Source organism: Pinus tabuliformis, chromosome 2_1, assembly GCF_031772625.1.
Source record: "Pinus tabuliformis cultivar Carrire ecotype Pingquan chromosome 2_1, CPIR1, whole genome shotgun sequence".
Lineage (NCBI taxonomy): Eukaryota > Viridiplantae > Streptophyta > Pinopsida > Pinales > Pinaceae > Pinus > Pinus tabuliformis.
Window position 1 is genome coordinate 682911475 of NC_142299.1, and position 6570 is coordinate 682918044.

Below are 6570 nucleotides of genomic sequence, written 5' to 3' on the forward strand. Positions count from 1 at the left end.
TTGTCCTTGATATATATGACACATACCTCAATAGCTCCAAAAATCTATTGGTATACGAATCCAAGGTATGCTACCCTAATTTATGTTCATGGAACTCCTTAATTTTGTTATCATAATATCTCTTAGAAAAGTACTTCTTATAGCATTTTTTTTCAAATTTTCTCCATGGTATTTCTTTTTCTCTAATGCCCTTAACATTTCTAAAATATTCCCACCATATATCAAACTTTTCCTTCAAGCTAAAAAAAACCACTTGGGATTTTATGTTTTTAAATTATTTATGGTCTCTAAAGTGTTTCTTCATTCCAAATAGTCGGGATTTTGCCTGTTTATCCTTCTTCATTTCTCCATCAAATATAGGGGGATTTTATTTCTTGAATCGTTTAGGTAGTGAGATCATCTCACTTCTCCTTTTCTTTATGGGATTCTTCTGGTATTGAGATCTTCTGCATTTTCTTTGAGTTCCTACCTTCTTCCATATTTATTTCCAATCCTAATTTCTAGATCTCCAGTGCACTTTGCTTGGGTTTGTTCCTACCTAGATAATTGGCATCAAGCTCATGTTTATTTTTCCTTTGAAAAGATTAAAATTTTTGTAAAATCATTTCATTCTCTTTTGTTTGCCTTTATTGTGCTTTAATGATCTTTTCATTGTCTTCCTTCCAACCTCTCAATTCATCTCTAAATCTCCCAAGATCATCCATCCAATCAAGGAAGGTTTCGTCTACGCTCTTCCCAACTAAGCCCACTTCCTAATTATTATGGGATCTATCTGTGTTTTATTACACCATTGTGGCTTCTATTCCTATATTTCTTACTGGAATTTGTGCCCTCTTATGTGTTATCATACACACACAGTTGTGTTGTTTGAAAATCAAAACCCCTCCATTTTTAATTTGTCACATTCATAATAACAATGGGGACCCTCTGTGTAAATTCTGGTCACATCACCCTTTAATTCTTTCTTTTGGTTAAGTGCATGACATTTTTGCAAGATTTTTTTCTTCGGATTCTCATTTTGATTGCTTTGTTGAGTGCAGTTTCTTGCCAGCTTCCAAACGACTTTGATTTTGATGAGTTTAGATTTACGGTTTGCAAATGATGCCTATTCAAAGTTCGATTAATTTTCACTTCATAGGCTTAAAATATACAAATGTATTTTATTAGATTTTGTATATTATTTAATTAATTAATTAGGTTAAATAATTCCTCTAATCTAGGTTAATTAGGCTAATTGTATTGTATTTTATTATTTTGTAAATAATTAATTTTTATTTCATAATTTAATTTACCTAAGCTATAAAACCTTAGGTTCAAGAACGTGTAATAATATTGTAAATATAATAAATTAAATAATATTTTAAAAAACAATGAAAAAATAAATAAATAATAAATATATTTTTATTTTAAAAATCCCAGATATCGATGGAAGATCATTTTAATTCTAATTTCAAAACATTAGGGGAATCCAAGATCTCGATAACCATTAAAAAAAAATCACTATAATTTTCATTAAAAAACACATTATAAGAAGTGGCCGTAAGTTTTTTATATAATATAATATAAAAAGAGAAAGACCCATTCCACATAAATCCTGACTCCATCTCCTCCATTACCCCGAATCTTTTTAATAATTTCTCCTAGAATCTCCAACCCTCTGGGAATCCAACCCAACTCACCTTATCCCTCCTCCTCAGGCCTCTTCCTTTCCCGACTTCCTACTCCATTCCATCCCCAGACCTCTCTCCATATTTCTGTAGGATCCTCGTATCTCCTTATCCTTCCACACCCTTCTCCCTTATTACTTCATTCCCCCTCTTCATATATTTTTATGGAGTTGTCTTCAGTGCGACTTTTTGGAGTTTCTACTACCAGAATCTGGAGAAAAAATTTAAAGTGAAATCTTGATTTGTGTTATTTAAACTAGTTTTTTGACTGTATATATGGATTCAACACCTTGAAAAACCCCTAGGGAATTTCTATTGTGTAGGGTTACCCATCAATCTTGTGATTTCAATGAATTCCTACCAGATTTTAGAGAAATTAGACTAGAAAAATCCACCGGAAAAGCTTCCAAAAAGTCGCACTAAAGACAATTCATATTTTTATGGGTTCATAAACGAACCCAAAAAGCCACTATTTAATTTTTTGTTTAATATTTTAATTAGAATATGTTTTTTAATTATATTTTTTAATAATTTAATTTTTTTATTAAATTTGGTAATTTATTTAATAATTCGTATTCAATTAATTTAAATTTTATTAATTTATATATAGTTTTTAATTAAATTTATTTGCACATAAAAATAATAAGTTTATTTAATTTAATATATGTAAATAATTTTTAAATTAAAATGTTATTAATAATTTATAAAAATGCACAAATTTTCCCCGGGCATGCATTTTTCTTAATTATGGCAATTTTGATACCTTGACGTTAGAGAGGGATATCTTGAGTTTTACTTATCCAAATGAGGCTTGATATGGCTCATTGGAAAGATAGAATCGAGGAGAAAAATACGGGAGCATTAAAGAAACTAGATCTACACATTTAATATTCCAAACAATTAGAAGAAGTTGAGGCTACGAATTTGCAACCAAAAGTAATTCTTTGAATTTTGTTTTTTCAATTTTCGTTGGAAGAGAGTTTTGCTGCTGCAAATTCATTCGAAGAGAGTCTTCTTCATCCAAAGAAAAAATCACAGAGATTAATGGGAGGCACAATTTTCATTTATTTTATTTAATTAATTAAGATTTCGTTGGAGAGTTTGTTTTCCCAATTTTGGGCATTTTTTTATGTGCAAAACTAATTCATTTTTATTATAATTTTGATTAGTTTTGTAGGAGATATGTTGAAGAGGATGGAGCTAAGAGATATTGGAACAATACTGTCACACCAACAAAGGATAAGAAGACGGTTTGTAGCTCCGAAATAGAGATATCTAAACCCACTTCCAACAACTCTCCATTTTTGGAGATTTATGTAAATTATAAATATCAATCTTGAGAATGATGAAGGGGTTTCTCTTCTTTACAATTTTAATGCTCTTAAGAAATTATGTAAGGGGTTTTATAGCTATTGGTGAAGAGGAAATACTCATATTTGAGGATATTGGGGGTTTTCCTTTAGAATTAAATCTATGTTAGTGAGGCAGAGCTTGTACTTTTGTAATTCTTCCCCCTGCTATCATAGATGGTCATTTTGAAATGATTGTTGGAGATAAAGACCGAAGGCATCCAAGTTTACTAATTTTTATTTGAACACTTTTATTTTTAAGGAAAATTTCATATTTTTTATATCAGATTTGTGAAAATTACTTCATGTTCTGCACTATTGTTAATATGAATGTTTGTCTTTTGGATTAGCTATCTAATTCATTAGTTTCATGAATTTTTTACTGATTTTCTTGTTTTCTCAAGTGCTTAAACCCGACTTCTAAATAAGTATTTACTCAAAATATTCCATCGATATTTTTTTTAATAATCATTAATAGTAAGTGAACTATTTTCTTGTGTTAATGGTTAATCACTCAATCTTAAAAGTCTTTGAACCAAGGATGTTTTGAAATCACAATATTAGCCATTAGAAGTATTTCATTAGCTATATGTTCATTATAAAATAAACATGTTAAATCCCAAATCCATTTAATTACCTTGCTCTTGGTTGTGTTAGATCTACATATTCCTAATCGACATAGGCTTAGGATTTCTTTCCTTTTGTTTTCATTTTAGAGTTAGTTTTCATTTAGATTAATCACTGCATTTCTAATAGTCCTCTTACAAAGGGGAAAATTTTTGTGTGGCTTGACTGCGCCCTCAAGTCAACTTAAGGGTTGCTTTCTTGCAAGCTAGTAGCAAGAGGGTAATTCCAGTGTATTTCTCCTTGTTTTGAAAATAATAGAAATGCCACAAGTTAGGAAGCAAAGAGAAGGGGTTACTGGAACCAATTGAACTAGTCGAAACCACTAAATCAAACATATAAGAGCTTATTTGTGGCTCTAATCAGGTGGTCTCCCTTACATGTTGTTGAGGTCATTTTTGGCCATTAACAAGTTGTTAGTGAACTTTTGCATGAGCATAGTAATTTATCACCTTAGTATTCCAACACTAACCATGTTTTGTTTTGTAAACTTAGTAGGACCTTTCATTAATTCATTTTCAAAAGTAGGTTACAACCATAAAAGATAGTGAAAAGACATTATGTGGCCTCAACCTGCCCATTGGAAAACCAAGTTTGTTGGCCATCGGAACGCATTATAAGACATCCAAAATCTAAGGTTCTTAAGTCTTTCATACTCAACCTTATAGGCATGAATGTCTATAAACCAGTTCACCCTAAACATGCTAACATAAGTACTACTAATCGACATATACATCATCAAAAATTAACAAAAATGAAACTACTAGATACTAGTCATCTAAGGACTCCATCAAGGATGGTTCCTTAGCACTGGAACCTGGTAATTCTGATTGAGGAAGAAATGAATTGTGCTTCTCAATATGACCAAGACAGACATTTTGCTACTGAATTTGGAAATGAACAAGTTGGAATTTTTTCTGAATTTCCTGAAACCCAATATTAGATTTAATGGAACCAATAGTGTTCATAATAGCTTTAAATATTATTCTCTTCATCATCCAATAAAGATAGGTTGTCTTCTTATACTGAGTGAGCTTGCAACCAATGTGACCTGGATCGAGAACCAGCAAACATCATTCCTCCATCTATATCTCCTGCTCATCTTGTTGATTGAGGTCGGCCTCCCAACCTGCAATCATCTACCTCACCTACTGAGGAGTGTCTGTGGTATATGATTGAGACGTGGCATTGATATGCCAAGCATTTGATTTTTGTCCACTCCGCCTTAGCAACTATGAGAGGAGGCTCCTATTCCCCCCCAAGAACCATTATTTCAACTTCGCCCCCGACCCACAGTGCCTAACAGACCTACTCCCAAAGATGGTCGAGCCATTTTAGTCAACCTCCACTTTACTCCAATATACTCATCAACCCAAACCAACGAAAACTATGAGTGAACGGAGACCCACAGTTTGTAGGCTGAGTGGTTTTCGAAGTTAATAGATCCTAGTACATTTACATATGACAAGAGCAGGAAGCAAATAACATTAGACCAGAACCATGTGAAAGCATAATAGGTTGGTACAGCCAACAACCATATGCATTTTCCTCCAATTACCAGCACCTTGTGCTCAGACATCGCATGAAACCAATAGGAAATAGAGGGTCTATCTCCACTAGAGGAAGGAGCTACCCACAGTCTCCTTGAGCCACTTCCCATATGAAAACACACCAACACAATGTAAAACCAAAAAAAACAACATGCAGAGGGTATTCAAAAGCTATTTTAGCCAAATATAGTAAACAACCATTCCAACTAGGCTTGTAATCCTTCCTGAACAGACAAGGAGCCCAAACTATGCCATACATTCCCATTCAGAGCAGTAAGATACGATAGAAAATAGACACTAGATTAGAAACAACAAATTAAAGATTAAATTTAGCCACACAAACATGCTCGTCAGACAAACAAACACTATCAGGTCACACGATAACCCAATTATAGGAGGGTATGAGTATCTTATAGGAAACATTCACAATGACAGTTTGTCGCAGGCTAGGAGGAATGAGAAGAAACAAGACATACCATGTTATCAATGCCATGAAGCCAACGTTGATGTCCTCCTAGAGACGAAGCCTACCTACCAAGCTTGCCACTAGAAGGGTACCAAATTCCTCCTCACAACTCCCGAGACCATGATATACCACAACAAAACTGCATGAAATGGGATGCATTCATTCACCACCTAGAGGTTTAACGCTCAGCGACAATTAATTCACTCCTTAATTTCTCCCACTCCTCCAATCACATCAACTTGTTCCCACATACCCTCCACCTACCTGAACCACCCTTCTGGATGATTTCCCATCTAATCATCGTCAATGAGAGTCCCAAGTTGGACGGTGAACTGGCACGCACCCCGATTGAGGAGCCAACACTAAGCATGTTGATCGAAAGTTATTCACAAAAAAGAAAATTAAATAAAAAAATGCATGTCAACATTCTGTCAAGGTTATTAACCATATCAAATATAAATTGAAATTCAACATATACAATCATCAAACTGTCATATTAAATTGCATCATTTGTGAGTAAGCCTCTTCAGGTTTATTATTGAAAATTTTCTCTAATACCACTATGTAATGACCTCCCTTCCACCCTTTTAAATATTCTTTGGATGAGGAAGGTGTTGACTATTTGATCTTATTCCCAAGGTTTTTTATGAACATGGGGTTAGGAAAATATTCATTTTTGCAATTTTGCAAAATTTAATTATGACATTACCATTACAAATAACTCGTCGAGAACTTTTTGACAATATAAAATTTTCCTCAATATGAGATTAGGATCAAAATTTTATGACAGTTAAAATATTTGGCCTATTAATGGAGGCCATGTCATCACAAGGATTCCATGTGGTACCCACATGGCCTACGCTCTATGCATGTGGCACCACCTCACCATCCATGGATGAGTTTTAGGTTTCCAT